This window comes from Gavialis gangeticus, unplaced genomic scaffold, assembly GCF_001723915.1.
Source record: "Gavialis gangeticus isolate Ggan-Ray unplaced genomic scaffold, GavGan_comp1, whole genome shotgun sequence".
Taxonomy (NCBI): Eukaryota; Metazoa; Chordata; order Crocodylia; family Gavialidae; genus Gavialis; species Gavialis gangeticus.
The window spans coordinates 25769885-25788436 of record NW_017729029.1 but is presented as its reverse complement, the minus strand read 5'-3'; positions in this window follow the sequence as shown (position 1 = coordinate 25788436).

The following is an 18552-nucleotide window of genomic DNA, read 5'->3' as shown; positions in this document are numbered from 1 at the left end:
GTGTATATATAATACCTTTGCTATAGTATATATATTATAGTAAATTATAGATAGGTAGTTAGATAGATAGATATAACATGTTCACTGCATCATACTTACAAGAGGAGATTATATATATATATAGTGTGTGTGTGTGTGTGTGTGTATGGTGCAGTGAACATATTTATATATATATATATATATATATATATAAAATATCTAATTTACTATTATATATATATAACAGTAAATCTGATATTATGCTGGATATTAGATATATAGACATAAATATGTCTATATATCTAATTTACTAATTTACTATAATATATATAGATAGATATAGATAGAGATACACACACACACACACACATATATCTATATACTTTTGTGAGTATGGTGCAGTGAACAGTCAAAGAAATTCTCAGGGCCTACAAAAAGGAAATTAAAGAAACCAAATAACAATATCAGTTCACAAATATTAGAGAGAGGGTATGTGAGAGCAAGAGGATTCTTGCAGTGAGGGTGGAGGATGAAGCAAAAAGGCAGACTATTGTAAATGAACATACCCATCTGACTACTTTAAGCAGACAGCTATTGTATTGATTTCTTTAGTACACTACCATAGAGACACCTGATTAGTAAATTATGTACAGACTTGACTGGTGCAAAGAGAATCCCATTCTCTGTCTGCAGTTTGGAGAATACTGTTTCTTTACCCTGAGGGAGGGGAAACTGTGAATTTAAAGAAAAGACCCAGAACACACCACCATATTCATTTTGAAGGCTTTTCTCAGGGTTTGGTGAAGAAAGGGAAGAGCCCCTGGGCATTTGTAGATGAAACAAGAGATGTGTGCATGACACTTTGAAGTGGGTTAAATGCTTTTGTACCACTTTAATGGTGTTGGTATTTGCATGTCAGCAATGTATTGAGCATTCATTCCAGCTGCCATATTCAGTGATGTAATGCACCTTAAATGACTTTGGGGTGCAGCAAACTAAAATACCTCCAAGGAGTTTAATTTTGCTGTTGTACAGCTGTGGAGCAAAGCACTGAGCTCCGTGCCCATGCAGGCAGCCTGGGAGCAGCCTGGGAAGACAGGCTCCACCAAAGGAAAAAAAATAAATAAAGCAGCAAGTCTGATCTTCCACGCCCTCCCCCCCGGCCGAGCCTGCCTCCTGTAATGAGCTGCTCCTTCCCTCTCCCCTTTACTTTGTCTACACATGTCCCATGGATCTCCAGAGTAGTGGAGTCCAAAGATCTGTCAGAAGCTAATCCCCTTGAATCCCAGCCTCCATGTGAAGTGGTGATAGGAAGGCTGTGCCTTGTTACTTGCCTGAATATGACTCTCAAGGGTCTCACTCATTTGACATTTCTCCCTCTGGCACTGACTTCTCCTCCAGCAACAGTGCAGGAAAGAGTAAAGGAGCAGAATGTTTCTCTGCAGGATTTAAATACTGCCTTATGCCTTCATACAAAGAACTTATGCCTTCATATGGAGGGCTGCCAGCTAGGAAGGTAGTATGCCAAAGAAAACAGCCTATTCTTGTCTTCCTGCCCTGAATCTCCACTGACCTGGGTGGGCTGGAACCTGCACAGTTATGATAAAGGAGATTCACAAGGTTGGAGGAACAAGGCAGCTTACAGAATTGCTGATCAGACCAACACAAAAGTAGTCACTCTAAGCAGGTCTACACTTGAAAGTTTTGCTGGCTCTGCTGTGTTAGTTTGCTGATTCAGCTTATTTTGCTGACAAGCTGGTATAAGCTATACAGGCAGAAGAACTTAAAAATTCCATCCACACTAGGATACATTTACTGTTGTAAACTATACCAGCTATTAGAGGTATAATTGGCCAGTTGCATGCCTTGAGCAGTAGCAGGGTACAGCACAAGTGCAGAGGCTGGAGGTTTGTTCCTGTTGGGGGAGGTGTCAGCTCCTTTTTTTGCTATATGCATGTCAAATGACCAAAAAACACTGGTTTTCAGGAGCAAAATATGGGGTGACGTCTCCCCTTCCCCCCAACAGCAAACCAGCAGCTGTTGCTTCTGCACTGCATACCACCACCCTGCTCTTCCCACTGCCAGAGCCCAAGCTGCTGCAGGGGAAGTGCAGAATGTGTGGGAAGGTGCGGAACTGGGTGTGGGAGTCTAAAGTGAACCCTAGCTGCATACCAGCACCCCTCTTAGGCAGCTCATGCCTTGCTTTCTCATCCATTGTTATACTAGTGCCAGCTATACTTTTTTCATTTACACTAATCTTTGATATTCATTACTGTAGGAAAGTCCTCACGCTTTTTTATAACAGGCTTCCTTCTCAGGAGCTTTTCTTCTGAGTTAACACTGCAATGGTTCTGGGTTGAGTTGAGCTGTCTGTCCCATGGCCCAGGATATGCTCATATCCAGGGGGCTTGAAGTTCTGCATTACTTCTAAGCACAAGAAAGTTCTTATTTAATTCCAAACTGAAAGCAACTATTTTTGATTCATTTTTGTCTACACTCTTCTCCTCCTGAGAAAAGAGTTAACATATGAAAAGAGAATTAATATATAATCAAAGAGACTTGGCGGCTGTTTTTTCTTTCAGAGAGCAGTAGCAGAAACAGTAGGGGGCAAGCAGCAGCAGAGAAACAGGAAGAAATTTGGAATGAGCAGCATAAAAAATATCTAACTTGTATTAGAGGTAAATCACTCTTACAGCATTCAAGCACAAGGGAAACCTTTAGTTATGCTCCCTGCTTAGTATGCAGCCCAAATCAAACGATAGAGCCTCACTAACAGGCTAAATTCTAATTACCTAGAAATAACTCAAGTACCGAGATAGACTTAAGTCTACAGAAGATTCTTTTATTTGGACCCAGAGAATGCAGGATAATAAATAAGAAAGTGGAATTGTTTTGGAGTCTCAGCATGTCTAGGGGGAAAAATAGTCCATACGCATAGCTTGAAGAAAGAAATAAGCGTTTCTAATTGATATAACTTGACTTTGCTCTTTCTGTACTATTACTAGCGATAGACCAGATTATCTATCTTTACCTTTTCTTCCAAAAAAATTAAAAAGCACAAATGCAGAAAAATGCACCAATCTGTGTAAAGTCCAATGAGTCCAATGGTTGCATGACTAAAATCCAGCTATGCAAGGTAATTATATATTCCATGATGCAACTTGAGTTCATAGTGGACACGTCTACACACGCATTTACTGTGCATTAAATTTATTGTGCAGTAAATTATTGCACAGTAGTTGGGGTTTAGGCTGTCATCTACACATCCAGGCACTAAAGTTAGTCCCAAGTCAGTCCACACACAGTGTTACTGTGCAATAATTAAGCAAGAGTAAATATGATACCTACATGATGCAGGTATCAAATTTATGCCCAAGTTGGCTTAAGTAACCATATTTACTTCACAGTACAGTCATGCACGTGTAGATGTGTGCCTGTACTGTGCAGTAATTTTTGGTTACTGTGCAGTAAATGTGCATGTGTAGATGCCCCCCCCATTTATTAGAAAAAACACAGCCCCCACAAACATGAGTAATTGCCATCTAACAATTACCAATTCTTTTCCACATCTTTCCTCCAAGGTGCAACCAAGCCTTTCCTAATTTGGGGAAGGGCTAGTTAAGTCACAAGGCAGTTCTGCTGCTGGACAAGTAGAGATAAATGACTAGATTTTAGAAAGACAAGGACAGCTCTGAACAGGTCCCACTAGACCTGAACCATTGTTTTAATTGAATAATCACTCTCTTAGGCTTCATTCTGCTGATAGCATTTGAGAGTATTTACATTCAGATCCCCTCTGGGGCCTCACAACCCTCCATTTTTCCACCAGACTTATTCTACTTCTGCTGAATAAGGCTTATGCTGCTACCCAGAAGCAGGAACATGAAGATATTCCTACACCTTTAGCTGGATGTACACATTTAGATGCACGTGCTTACTTCATAGTAAACTATGTTAATGTGAAGTTAAGCATCTCATGAGATGCACCCCTTCTGTAACAGTGATGGAGTAGGGCTACTCAAGTACAGAACAATTCATTAAGACACCCATCCAGTGGATATCCCCAGTGTATATACAATTTCAGTTCTGTGATATTCAGATATTAGTCATGCAGAAGCCATCAGCACATCTGGTATTCACATGCTGAAAAAAAATCCTTTTGCTCCTTGGCTAATCAAAAGGGTCCAGAATGTATCAGAGAAAGAAACCATTTTTGAGGCTCATGATGGTAAGAAAGAAAGGATCCCATGGTCAATCAACAGCACTGGATCTGGATACAGAAAGTTTGTTAAGTACAATTATTAACCCAGTGCTTTGACTTCTCACTTCAACAAAAGCTCAAAGCTTTTTATGCTCCCATATTCCTATAAGTGGAATATAATGCACTATAATAAAGGTTTGATTCAGATCTTTGTTCTATTTTGAAAAAGTTCCCAGTGACAGGAATGATATCCACAGCTGGAGTTTTAGTTCAGTGCATCCTAGAGATAATGCAACCTACAAAATTCAGATCTGACTCCAAATCTGAACCTTCTCCAAGTCCTACAGCATTTTGCCTCTAGAGTTTCCACTAGGGGCAATCTCCTGCAGCATCCCTGGCTCATATACTCTGTCAAATTCCCATCTCAAATCTCCTGAAATAAAACAGAATGACAAAATTATGGTTATTTGATTCCTGCCATCAAAGTCTAAGAAAAGATCTATGAAGAATTAAGCATTATTACCTCCTCTGACATGCAATGTACCTGCTTGTTAAACTCACCATGGTCCTGGTTTCATTAGAGTAAATTGTGGAAGATCTCAGAAAAGTCTTTGCATTAACATTGGGATTCCAAATTGGCAAAGGGGCATCTGGAGTTTTCAGTGACTTTCATTTTCAAAACAAGGGCATACAGGCTAATCAGCCTCCATTTACAATGAAATAAAAGAGTTTCCCCTGTTCATTTTATTTCCCTTGGCTTTTATTTTTTATTGTTGTTCTTACCCAAGGACAGGTCTATTGCTATGCTGATAAAACAGATAAGGAAAGCCACATGTTACTGCAACCTCATTTGAAATGTAGTTTTATTTGCCATATTCCTATATATTATTTTTGCAGCTGACAGTAGCATTGGTATAAATGCAAAAGGATATGCCACTGGGACAAGCTATAGTTGTTTGCATTAGGGTATTGGTCTGGTCTGCCTGGCAATTGCTTTAATCACAGAGAATTCCTAGAGAACAAACTAACATATTTGTTTGTCTCTGCTATTCTTCTGAAGTGCTCAGCATGCAGGCAACTGGGAAAGTGAAGCTTTTGGCAGCCTGCTTTCAAGATAATTAAAAGTAAAGATTTTCTCCCTTGCTTTTTGCTGCCCCAGGATTTTTCCCCTTGAGCAGTGGCTCCCCACTGAAGTGAATGGCACTTTCAAGGATGACATTTTTGGACAGTTCTTCTGCATTTCTGTGCAGTGATACTAGTACACGGTGCTTCATTTAATCTAATGAGAAGACAAAACACAAATCTTTTAGAGATCCTGTACTCACTCAGATGTATCATACATTTAACAAAGGTAACTCCCTTCAAAGAAGGACAGAGCCATCTTTAGCTCTAGTGCAGTATGTTTTAGCTCAATTGACTTATAATATGGACCCCTGCCAATGGTAACATTCTGCCTCTTTATAATAGAGTTGTTTTCATGTAAACATTTTCACAGAGAGTAACTAAACACAGCAAGATGAAACTTTAGGAAAGAAAACACACTTTATGGCTCTATTCATGAAACAGAAATTTGTCTTTTTCCCAGCCCTTCCTCCTAAGGGCTTTGCTAAGGTTTTGTTACATATTGCACTTTGAGTTACTCAAATGTAGATCCATGTTAATGCTAGCTCCTGTTCGGAAGTCACAGTGAGCACATCTACACGTGCTTCCGGCTGCACAGTTGTTACTTGCTAAAGCAAGTACTAAATGACTGTGCAGTAACCACCATTACTGTACAGTTGCAGTGGTGCATGGGTTGTTTCTGACCCTACTGCACAATAGCAATGAGCTACTGCACAGGAGCTCATTGGTACTGCACAGTAATGTCGCCATCATGGTTCATGCCCTCTGATGCTGTAGTGACAAGCTACATTGCTAAAGCTCATCACTATGGTGATGTAGAGTCTCGTGCAGATATTCCCAGCTCAAGGCTAAAAACCTTCTGTCTGTCCTTCAGCTGCAAAGCTGTGACTTGCCATTAGAGAGCTGGTGAGCAGGGGCCTCACTAGAAACTACAACTGTGAGTTGGTACTACAAGGCTGGTGAGCCAGGACAAGCTTCTATCCCTGCTGTAGGTGGAAGTGTATGAGAGATAGGGTTTCATAGTTTCATAGACATTAGGGATAGAAGGGACCGCAGAAGATCATTGAGTCCGGCCCCCTGCCCCAGGGGCAGGAAGTCAGAAGGGATCATAGGATCCGAGAAAGATAAGCATCTGGATTTCTCTTGAAGGTGTTCAAAGTAGGTGCTTGAACCACCTCCAGCAGCAGCCTATTCCAAACCTTGGGGACTTGGACTGTAAAGAAGTTCTTCCTTGTGTCCAGCCTGAAACAGTCATGGAGGAGTTTATGACCATTTGACCTTGTCATCCTGTGCGGGCGCTCTGGTAAACAGACATTCCCCCAGAACCTGGTGAGCACCCCTGACAAACTTCTAGGCGGCCACCAGATCACCCCTAAGTCTATGCTTTTCCAAGCTGAAGAGTCCCATAGCTCTCAGACTCTCATCATAAGGTCTGTTTTCCTGACCTCTGATCATGTGCGTGGCTCTCCTCTGGACACTCTCAAGCTTCTCCACATCCTTTTTGAATTGTGGAGCCCAAAACTGGACGCAGTACTCCAGCTGTGGCCTCACCAAGGCCGAGTACAATGGGAGAATGACATCCCTGAGAAGCATCTATGGATGCAAGCCAAGCCAACCTTTTTCTCACTTTACTAGCCACAGCATCACATTGAAGGCTCATATTCATCTTATGGTCAATCATGACCTCCAAGTCCTTTTCGTCTGTAGTGCTAGTCAGCGTAGCACTGCCGAACGTATAAGCATGCTGCCGGTTTTCCTTCCCAAGGTGGAGAACCTTGCATTTTTCAGTGTTAAATACCATCAGGTTCTTGTCTGCCCATTTTCTGAGCCTATCAAGGTCAGCCTGGATCACCCTCCTGTCCTCAGATGTGGGTGCTTTACCCCAAATGTTGGTGTCGTCGGCGAATTTGGCCAGTCCACTTGTGATACCAATGTCCACATCATTAATAAAGATGTTGAATAGTGTTGGCCCAAGGACAGAGCCTTGAGGGACCCCACTGATCACAGCACAGCACAACGATTGACTTCCGTCAACCACCACCTTCTGGGTCCGACCATGGAACCAATTCTCCAGGGTTACAGGCATAGGAAGATGAAGCTGGGAGGCAAAGAGTTCATGACATTCAGGTGGGCAATGAAACGGGATGTGGAAAGGAAATGGATATCGGGAATGGGTTGTGAGAAGAGGGAAGCCAGTCACTGAAGGATAAAATAAAAAGAAGAAAAAAAATTAAAAAGAAATAAAGAAATAAAGAGCAAGTAAATTAAAAAAGGTCTCATGTTTTAAAAATCAGGGGTTGCAATTAGGGTGTGGGGGTTGCTGGTCATACTGGGAGCAGTGAGGAAAGGAGCTTCCAAGTGAAGTGGTGCAGGCTCCCACCCTGGGGGTTTTTAAGAGGAGGTTGGATGACCACCTTACTGGGGTCGTTTGACCCCAGTGCTCTTCCTGCCATGGCAGGGGGTCAGACTAGATGATCTGCTCAGGTTCCTTCCGACCCTAGAAACTATGAAACTATGAGCTTTTCAAGGAACTACTGCCCCTGAGCCAGGAAGTAAACTCCAAAATATGGAGACCCAATCTGGTCCCCTACCTCATAGACTCCAATCCCAGACCTGTCCATGCTGTGCAACCTGGCTGTCATGTGCTCTGCCATCTTTTGACGTGGGGTTACACCCATGAGAGTAGAAGGGAGAGTTATTTTGGTGCCAGAACAACCCCCTATGCAGTAGAGTTCATAGGGTGGAAAGTTTGTCCATAAAGAAGAGGAGGGTGGGGAAGGGGACACTGCATCCTGGGATGCTGGAGGGTGGCAAGTTGGGCAGCTCATCTGAGGGGAGTGACCACACATTAATTGAGCATGAACTGGTTGACACAGAACAGAAATAAATCTGCCTTGGAGTGGCATAACTTTCAGCCACCTAAAGTGTGCTTAAGGCTAGTTTCAGGTATTAATATGTGGACAATCCAGGGGTTAAGAGCTCTAGGAGCCACCTAAAATTAATCTGTAATGGCCCTAAGATACAGCTTTGCTGATTGATTATGCAAACATATCTTGTTTTTAGAATTTGTCAGTTAGATATACCACTGATGACAAATAATAGCCCATGGAGATAGAAAAGCAACCAGAAATTATCTGTAGCCAGTCACTGAAATGTGTTTGCTTATTCAGTGCAGCCTTGATTATTTGCATGTTATATGGGTTCATGGGTTGTTTGCATAAGCAACATGAGCCAATGTCAAGGGAATTTTCAACAGAATTAGTTAAGTTCAGGAAGACAAGATTTATAGAAAAAAGGCAAGGGGATGGCACCTGTAAGGAAAAATAGTGTTATATAAATGAGATTCTCAAGTGTCTCAGTGATGGGCATGGTATAAAACAATTCAGAACAGAACAGACAAGTTCCTCCCTTTGTGAGAAGGGATATAGATTCCCTTGCCTCTCTCTCCTGCACCAACTCAGTTATTTTTAGAATCAATTCATTCAGTTACCCATGGCCTCAGGTCTTTATAATAGAATTGGGAAATGGTAAGCATATTTTGTGGATAAACTGTCAAAATTTCCTTTTTTTTTCATTAAGGAAATGAGAACTTTTCTTCACTCATCCTCTTTTCTTATTTTTTTCCCCACTGTTTGCTTCATTTTTCCCCTTCAACTTTGCTTTTTCTGTGGAGAACTGTAAAAAGGAAAGGAAGGAGAATACCAATGAAGAAAAGGAAAAGTGGAAAGAAATGGAGATAATCCAGTAGAATAACACCCTGGTCTTCTATAATTCAAGTGAAAATGGAAACAAAAGTCTCTTCCACCTCAACAATTGAAACTTCCTAAAATTTTTTTTTCCATTTGCTAATTTATAGAGGGATCACTTTGGCCTCGGAAATGTTGAATGAAAAATATGTTCTGTTTCTAGGATTCGTGTCTACTATCTTTATTATTTTGAATTATTTACTTAAGTAGGCACCTAGTAGGTCAGGACATTGTGATAGTTTTCTGACACATATTTGAAATGTTTTATTTATGGAGTAAAAAGGCACAGTCATTCTACTTATCTTTTGGTATAAACCAATGTTATCATATGGAAAATATTTGCTTAAATTAAAAAAGGAAATATAGGAGGTGAGGTAACAGTCAGGAGACGGTCATCTTGCTGTTAAGATCTTTTCCTAGTCCTAGTTCAGAAAATACTCAGGAATATTTTTTGAAATGTAGTTCCATTTGAAACATTTCATTTTAACAAAAAGAAAATAAATTACAGACTTTTTTCCCTGACCAAATCTAATAAAAAAATTCCATTCCCTAACAATAAAGTGGGGATCAAGGTATTGTTTAACACTTGGAAATGCTCAGATACTGTAATAACTAAGAAACTTAAGAAAAGAGCTAGATAATATTTGAGGTTCCAGTATTATCAGTCAGGATATTATTTGTTTTCAAAGAAACCTCTCAGAAAAAGAATGGAAAATGTAAATAAGTATAGTGATTGTAATACTCAAAGAACCTCACAAGTATTTTAACCGTAGCAGTTTTGATGTACTGTACTCTGTGCTGTACTCATGGAAATAATAGGCTTCAGTGTCAGCTGGTGTATTTTGTTCTAGTTAAACTGATAGTAGAAGCTCAAATCAACATTTTTAAACTGAGCCTAAGGGTTAGCATGTAAACCTGTAATAAAACAGAAGTGGCCTGACAGTCAGAGGTGCTGAACAGCTTCAGATTTTATTGCAATAATAAAAGTCAGTTATGTAGTTGCACCTGAGCTTTACATTGTGCCTTTACCTGTATTGCAAGCTATTGCCCTTCAGAGACATATTGTATTTTTAACCTCAAAATAAAATGAACCTGACTCTGATCTCACTGCCACCATAATACAAATGGAGTACTGCACTTCTTGCAGTATTACATATGCAGGACTTGGAAAAGTTAGCACCTCAGACATTCTCTTCCCCCTGCCCTTTTTTAAGACATTATTTTCAAACCAAAAAGTACAGATAATCTCTGCCAAAATAAAGAAAATCCTTTAAATTTGTTGTTAGATTTCTGGGTAATGATATCTTGGGAAGACTGCCATGTACCTCTGCATGACTGCAGCTTTGTACTGCATTCTTGGAGACAGGAATTAATCATGTCATTAAAGAGGGTGCCAGAGCTGGTTGGGACACAGACTTACCACTCTCGTAAAAAATGCAGAAACTTTACACTTAATATCAAATCATTATACAATTAAATTCTTGTTTAATTTCCAGCTACATGAAATTCCACAATACTGTTACAAGCTAAATATTATTTATTTTCAAACTCATAAATGTTAAATTAAATTTAAATTAAACTGAATTTAGTTTAGTTTATTGGCATAAAATAATTAACCTATCTCATACCCATATGGGAGAAAAAAAAGTTTTGTTTTGTTTAGTAGTTAAATCTCTGATATATCATATGAGTAATAATGCATGAAATTAAAAAGCATTAGTATATTATGCCACATTATGTTACTGTATGCTTTATTTCTCATGTCAGATTATAAAATCACATATGTATCATGACATAGTGAAACAGTAAACCTTTCCACATACATGTATAATATGTTATCAACTTTAATTGTGTCTGCAATATGACTTAGTTATTGTTGAATACAGTTACTATTTTTAATATATGAGAATGTACACATTAATTGGTATTCAGATTGGTTAATTGTTAATGGTGTTAATTGCTCATGGTTAATTGTGATATTCTAGTGGGTATTTGTAATTAGTATTCTAACTGCTAATTGGTTGAGTAATAGATAATTTGCCATTGCAACAGACACACTACATCATATTAATATGTTACGCATGACACTGCATGTCATTTTCACATGATATTACATAACATATTAGTAAAACATTAGAATTTACAATATTATAAATTCTAAAAATAAATAAAGGTTGAAATGCTAAAGGCAATACAAAACATTTAATTTAAATTAAATATTTAGCGTTTTCTGTTGGAATATGAATAAATCTATTTCTCCCTTTAAAACTTTTTTGGTTTCATTGAATCAGTGTTTTCCAATGGAGAAATACTCAACTGGAAAATTTTGACCACTCGGATTTTCAACCTATAATAATAGTTGATGATGTAGTATGGCGGTGCTTGTCAATCAATCCCATCAATCCTGGACCATGGCTATTAAAAATTAGATCACAACGTATCACCATCACAGACAAGCACAGATAGACAAAGGTAAAAAAATACTCATACAAAAAAACCTTTTCTAAACAATTGTAACTGGATGTTTTCATTTGACACTCATCAGAGTGGAATGAGTCTTTTTGTATTTATGGGCACCAATGCATGTGCCCAATGCCTGCAGCTGGGAGTCCTGTCAGCTGAGAGGGCTCCCAGCTGCAGCAATTTTCTTCTTATTGGTACAGGGGGAGCCCAGAAGTGGGCTCCCCTGTACTGGCAATAAAGAGTAATAGAAAATGATTTGCAATCACACAATCACACCTCCTGAAGCATGGCAGGAGGTCCAGTTGTATGGGTCATGTATTAGGTCCCTTCATGTTTTTACCTGCACATGGTTTAAGGTTTATAATTTGGTCAAAATTTGAGTGGATCTTTACAGGAAGAGCAATAGGCTTATTTTTGGCCCAAAGAATATGCACCGCAAAATTCAAGTCTTACTGGAAAGCTCCGGATCCAAGAGTTTCTCTAGAGTTTCTCGCATAAAAGGTCACCAGAATTTTCTTTTCCTGGGGAAAACAAAAATCCTAGCTTTGTTCTTTTAAATGGGGAGAAAATGGCTGATGCCTGGGGGATGAGAAGGAAGAAAACAGATCAAGAAAGATGTCTGATATAGAATATTTTAACCCAAATGATTATATTTGGCAATGCTATAAACAACTGAAAAGTGTGTTTTCTAATGAGAAGTGCCAGGCAATCTTAATGATAGGCAGTGCTATCAGTTCCATCCATAATTTTGTAGCTCAGTTCCAACATTTTGCATTCCACAGCCTGAAAATGAGACTGTATTTTGATGTTTAAATCAATATCCTCATTTGTTTTGTAGTTCACTTTTGTATTTTACAAATATCCAAATATAACAGAGGTCTGCAAACAGATGCAATTGTACATGCAAGGCATATGCTGCAACAAGGATAGTGTAGATGGAGTTCTGGGCCTGCCCTTAAACTTCCTACTCAAGAAAAGTTCTTAATACCATCTGTTCTTGCTGTTCATTGCATTTACATTAATAGAAAATAGTCCTTTTTAGTATAACCAGAAAATAAGACTGCATCAAAACACAGTTTCTTGGTAAGGACAAAATTAAAGAGAAAAACAGGCAGTTTTCTCACAAACATCTCAAAGGCATAGCAAAGGGTAAAGAATAGGTTATTTTGGATGGTAAATTGTATAAGTGTTCATTACTAAAATATATTCCGGGGACAGTACTAGAGATGTGATGGAAACAAGTATGATTCTCAAATCCTGAAACAAAATTAGTGTTTCATTGGCAAAGAAAACATCATTTTATATTCTCCAAGTCAACCAACTTTGATGCTGCAGTTAAAGAGAATTTTTGCTTAGGAAAACATGGTTCTTCCCTTCTGTATTTCTGTTGTGAGAGTTTTACATTGACCTCCCCAGCCTCTACATTTTTAAAGGGTAGCATCAACACCTGGTGTTTTAATTTTACTTTTGATAATTTTCCACTCATCAAACTACAGTACACTGAAGACAGAGGAGAAAAGAACAGAAGGGGGGAAGGGCAGGGTGGGGAGGGTCTGTCTGTTTGTTTTTACCTTGAGCCAAGGCAGTTTTCCCAAGGGCTTTCACTTGACTAGGTAAATATTAAATTCTAACAGGACCACTGCCTTGTAATTCATCCAGGAGGGATATACTGCAATGTTGACAACAGATGGTTGAATCTAATCCACTGGAATCCAAAGATTCAACAATTCACAACATCAGGTAGAAATCATAAGCAGTACATACACGGATTCCCCAAATCTGTTTAGGTAGAAGGGTGGATCTTCTCCTCTTTAGATAGAAGGGCCACAATATAATATCTGCACAGCATTATACTATGATTCCATATGATTCAATTGACTCACATCAACCATGCCCTGATTCTACTCCCTATTCACTACTGTTCAGGGACCTGACATAAAGTAGGTTTCACCAATCCTTCATTACTGCCATCAGAAAATAGACCTGGTAGCCAAACCTCTATGTTCAGTGACTCCTAAACAGCAGGGGGATCTTGGGAAAGAGAATCCTGAATCTAAGGCCAGGTTTAGACATTGCACCTTTACTGCTGTAAGTGACTACAAACCAGTTTATAACCATAACACAACAGAAGCTCAGTACACGAAACTGGTTTATAACTGTAATAGAAGAGAAGTTTGGTGCACACAGACTCGTTTAAAAATGGTGGAACCTGGTCTAAGATTTACCCCCACCTCCACCACCAAAAGGCAAATGTGTGTTCTATTCACTAACTATCTAAACTATGCTGCTTCCAGAAAACCATGTAACTTAGATTGATTCCACCTCAGGTTTTTTGAATGTCTGTACCTAACCTGGCAAGGTTCTTTGGGTGAATCTGATATCTTTTATTGGACCAACTTAAATAGTTGGAAAACAATTATTAAGGAAGCTTGTGGGAGAGAGAGAAGGGGGATAAATAGTGGAGAGATACCTGGGGAGTCAGATGTCAGGCAGGTTATAATGTGTCATAAATCCAATGTCTGTATTTAGTTTATGATTTTTAGTATCCAGGAGGTTGATGAAGTGCAGTTCATAGGCTCTTCTCTGGGAAGTGTTTTGTAAGTTTCCTTTGAGAATCAGGACTGAGAGATTGGTGAGAGAGTGGCTTTCTTGTGAGAAATGTGCCCCCACAGGTAATTGATAGATTTCTGGTGTGCATTCATTCTGGTGCACAGTTGTTGTTTGGTCTCTCCTATGTATTTCCCATCAGGGCATTTGGTGCATTGGATGAGATATATTACATTTCTGGAGGTGCAGCAGTAAGATCCAGGAATGCTGATGGCTCTGTTGTGGGGTGTAGTAATTGTGGGAGTGGTGAAGATGTGTTGGCAGGTTTTGCATTGCTTGTCATGTCATGTCATGGTCTGGATCCATTTGGTGTGTTCTGGGCTTCTGGTGAGGAGGTTAGCGAGGTTCATTGCTTGTTTGAAGGCTAGAATGGGTAGCTCTGGGAAGACCTTTTTAAGAATAAGGTCTCTTTCTAGTATGGGTTGCAATTGTTTGAGGATTTTCCATATGGGTTCAAGGGAGGGGTGATATGTTCTAGTATGGGTTGCAATTTTTACTGACTACCTGTCTTGTATGCATACCAGACCAGCTTCTGGCTTCTTTACTTTTCATTCCATCCTGGAAGAGCACACACCAACTGCAGAAACTTCCTTAGCCTGACAAAGGGTTTTTGAACCCACAAGCTTGCTTAGTAATTGTTTTCCATTGTTTCTATTTAAGTTAGTCTAATAAAAGATATCAGATTCATCCAAAGAAACTTGTCTGCATATGTCCTTAGACCAACACGGCTACAACCTACACCCCTGTACCTAACCTAAGATTTCTGCTGTATTTTCCAATCTGATGTCTCACTTTTTTACATTTACATCTCAAAGTCATTACAACTAGTAGTACTTTAAAAAGCTGATAGAACCTTCTAACTTTATTCACTGTTGAGAAAGAGTCGTGTTTGTATTTTACAGTGACATGCACTTTGATGATAACCTTTTATTTTACATTATGTCTGTCATCGAAATATATTCCAAAGGGGTTTTGAAACCTATAACAAAGGATCAGTGCCCTAGGGGCAGCTGTCACGGACCCTGATGACTTGGGTCCTGTGCCACTTTAACTAAGGTACCCTCCCTTTGCTCTTGCCTGCCATGCTTTGATTTTATTTACAAATTTGGAAAGGGAGGCTGCCCAAGGGTCTTAGAGCAATCCATAAACTGTCCTTTTTACTTGCAGATCTCTCTTTTTTGGTTCACACATACCTCCCTGAACACCCATTGCCTTATGGGCTAATTACAGCTTCCAACCTCCCCTGTATCCATGCCGATGCATCATAGGTATTGGGAGCTTTCCCCCCATACAATATCACAACTGCAAACCCTTGTCAGGCCCTCAGCCTCTCCAGCTTCTACGCCTTTCCTCTAGGTGTGTCCCTGTGTCTAGAACCAGTTTGCTGGACAGGACTCCAGGGTTCTAGCCTTTGTCTTGTCTTTCTTGGGCACTAGGCTTTTTAGCCCCAGGTCTGCCCCTTTCCAGACTCTGGGGTTTCCAGCCCCACATCTGCCCTTCTCTGGACTATGAGCCCACGCTGGCTCTAACTCCATGCCTGCCTGGCACTACTGGGACCTCCTGTCACCCCGACTAATCCTAAACCCAAGATGCTGGTTAAATTCAACTAACATGAGTGCACTGGCTGCAACTTACTGCTTTAAGCCCCCCAGCTATCTAATGAAATCACCATCCATATTGGTTCTAATCCCCTGCCAGCCCTCAGCTCCTTACTCATGGCTCAGAAGTATAGCAGGATCTCACTCAGTCCCTTCTCAGCCTGCTGCAGGGCTCCTTCCCCTTCAGCTTCACAGGCTACATTGCCTACTCTGGCTCTGGCTCTGATTCATATGCCACCAGAGCCCTGGTCCCTTCTGGTCAGATCACACTTGGGGGCATCCACAGGTGCTCTCTAATGAACTTACTAGCCCTCAGGGTAGCCTAAAGTAGCAGACTAGTAGGTTTCTTGCTGCCTCCCTAGGTTATTCTACTATTGTCCTATTGCTGTGCTACTAGCACAGAAATTGGCACTTCCCATAATGGGCTCTGGCTGCCTATTTCTTTACAGCTAGGCCCACTGCTGGCTCTGATTTCCCCTATTTTTCCTCCATAACTAACAGGAGCTATTGTTTCCCTGTTACACACCATTTAATAGATTAGTATTATATGAAGGTTTAGATAGTGAATGGGGCCTCATCATAGGCCTCACTTCTGTACAAACTGCATGTACAATTACTAACAATTTTTCAAGTACATGTGCTGATGATTACTACTGCAAAAAGCAGGGGAACATAGGAATATAAAAGAGTAAGCTAGAAAAAAAAATACATTTGGCTCTATAATGAGATCACTGCACTTTTGAGTTTAAAGACAATTTCCTCGTTGAATACAAGTGGGATTGGGATATAGCCATCTCTGAAGTGGAATGGGGCTGTAATTTAACCTTGCACAGCAGCAGTGCTTAAATGTTGCTAACAAAGAGACCACATATAAATGAAACCGAAAGGAAAAAACTATTACATTCAGAAAGTGGCAAGAGAACAAGGGTTAATACTTCTGCTCCAACAAAAAGGATCATATCATGGTTATTGACCAAAACCCAAAAACCTGGGCTTTATCATATCTGAAACACGAGGTAAAGAAACATTGCCCATTAGAATCATATTGTTAATTCAAATGGAAGAGTAATGACCACTAGATTAATTGTGCCAATACCTGCATTTCCATCCATTTAATATTATTAGAGCTGGTTGAGGATTACTAGATGTCCTGGTGGAGTTTCCCCAGCTGGATGCTTGAGGCCATAAATGTATCATGCCTGGCAATGGTATCCTCAAGCCTGATGTGATGCTCCACAAAAACTATACCAGATCGCAAGCTGTGTAGCTACCTTTGCATGGCACTAAGGGCAAGTTAATTTGTAAAGTCACTTAGCAGCACTAATTCACAGGATGTTATGTCACTTTTGGTTAAGGAGAGGGACAGTAACACTTGTTCAGGAACAAAACTTCAGTGCTTGGTAAGTTTACAGTCCAGATATAAGCCTTACCAAGTCAGTGTTTGGATATCATCTAGGAGTTTGTGTTCTCTAGCTGACTAAGTTTCAGCGTTGGCTTTTTTAGCTTCCTTATCTCTGTCCCTACACAAAAATGGGCCTGCTTATCTATTTTATTGAAATAGGACTTGTGCTGATCCTCTCAGACTCTTTAGCCTTAAGTGCCCCATGTCCCAGAACTCCAAACTTGTGGGCACTGAGTCTGATTCACTTTTACAGGGCCACAAGGTAGTTGAACAAACATATATACAGATTTTGTAAGGGCTTAAAAAAATGATCACTCCTTACTTTATTAGCACAAGAAACATACAGATCTGAATAAAATACATCTTACTTGCATTTACCTAAGAGGCTCCCTCTTTACTCTTGAGTGTTCATTTGATGTAGATCAATTTTTTTTCAGAAGACCTCCTGCATGGAGGCTGTATGCCAAGTTATGTTTAAAATCATCTCCTCTACTTTGAAATATGGGCCTCTATCTTGCCAATATCCAAGGTTTCTGTATCTCTCTGGGTCCCTTCAGGAAACCTATTTTTGTTAGGTTACCAGTGGGGGTGTCTACACATGCATCTCACTGTGCAGTTGGTACTACACAAACATTTAGTACTTGCTATAGCAAACTCTAAATGACTGTGCAGTACCTGCTGGTACTGAGCAGTCCTGGCAGTGCATGAGTCATTTGTGACTGAACTGCACAGTAGCAATGAACATCACAGTTAGTGCCCACCGATGCTATGTTGCCACAGCTCGTCTTTACAGCAACATAGTGTCTCGTGTAGACACACCTAGTGTCCTCTGCCTCTTGATCTGCTGCTTAGTTACCTCCCCATCAGAGTTCAGGCTTGAATTTGTGGTTTTGTAAGAGTAGTTGCCATCTAAGCATAGATTCATAGAGTTTAGGGTCAGAAGGGACTTCAGTAAGTCATCAAGTTTGATCCCCTGCCCTGGGCAGGAAAGAGCGCTGGGGTCAGACGACCCCAGCTAGGTGCTTGTCCAGTCTCCTCTTGAAGACCCCTAGGGTAGAGGGAGCACCACCTCCCTTGGAAGCCCATTCCAGATTCTGGCAAACCTTACTGGGAAGAATTTCTTTCCAATGTCCAACCTAAATCTGTTCTCTGTCAATTTGTGGCTATTGTTCCTACTTACTAGGGTACCCTAGTAAATAGACTATCTCTTATTCCCTGCTGCCCTCCCCTGATGAATTTATAGGCAGCCACAAGATCACCTCTCAGCCAACTCTTGTGAAGGCTGAAGAGATCTAGGGCCCTCAGTCTCTCCTGATAGGGCCTTGCTTGCAGGCCTTTGACCATGCAAGTGGCCCTCCTTTCAAGATTCTCTGCAACCTTCTGGAAGTGCAGCACTGAAAACTGGATTCAGTACTCCAACTGTGGCCTGACTAG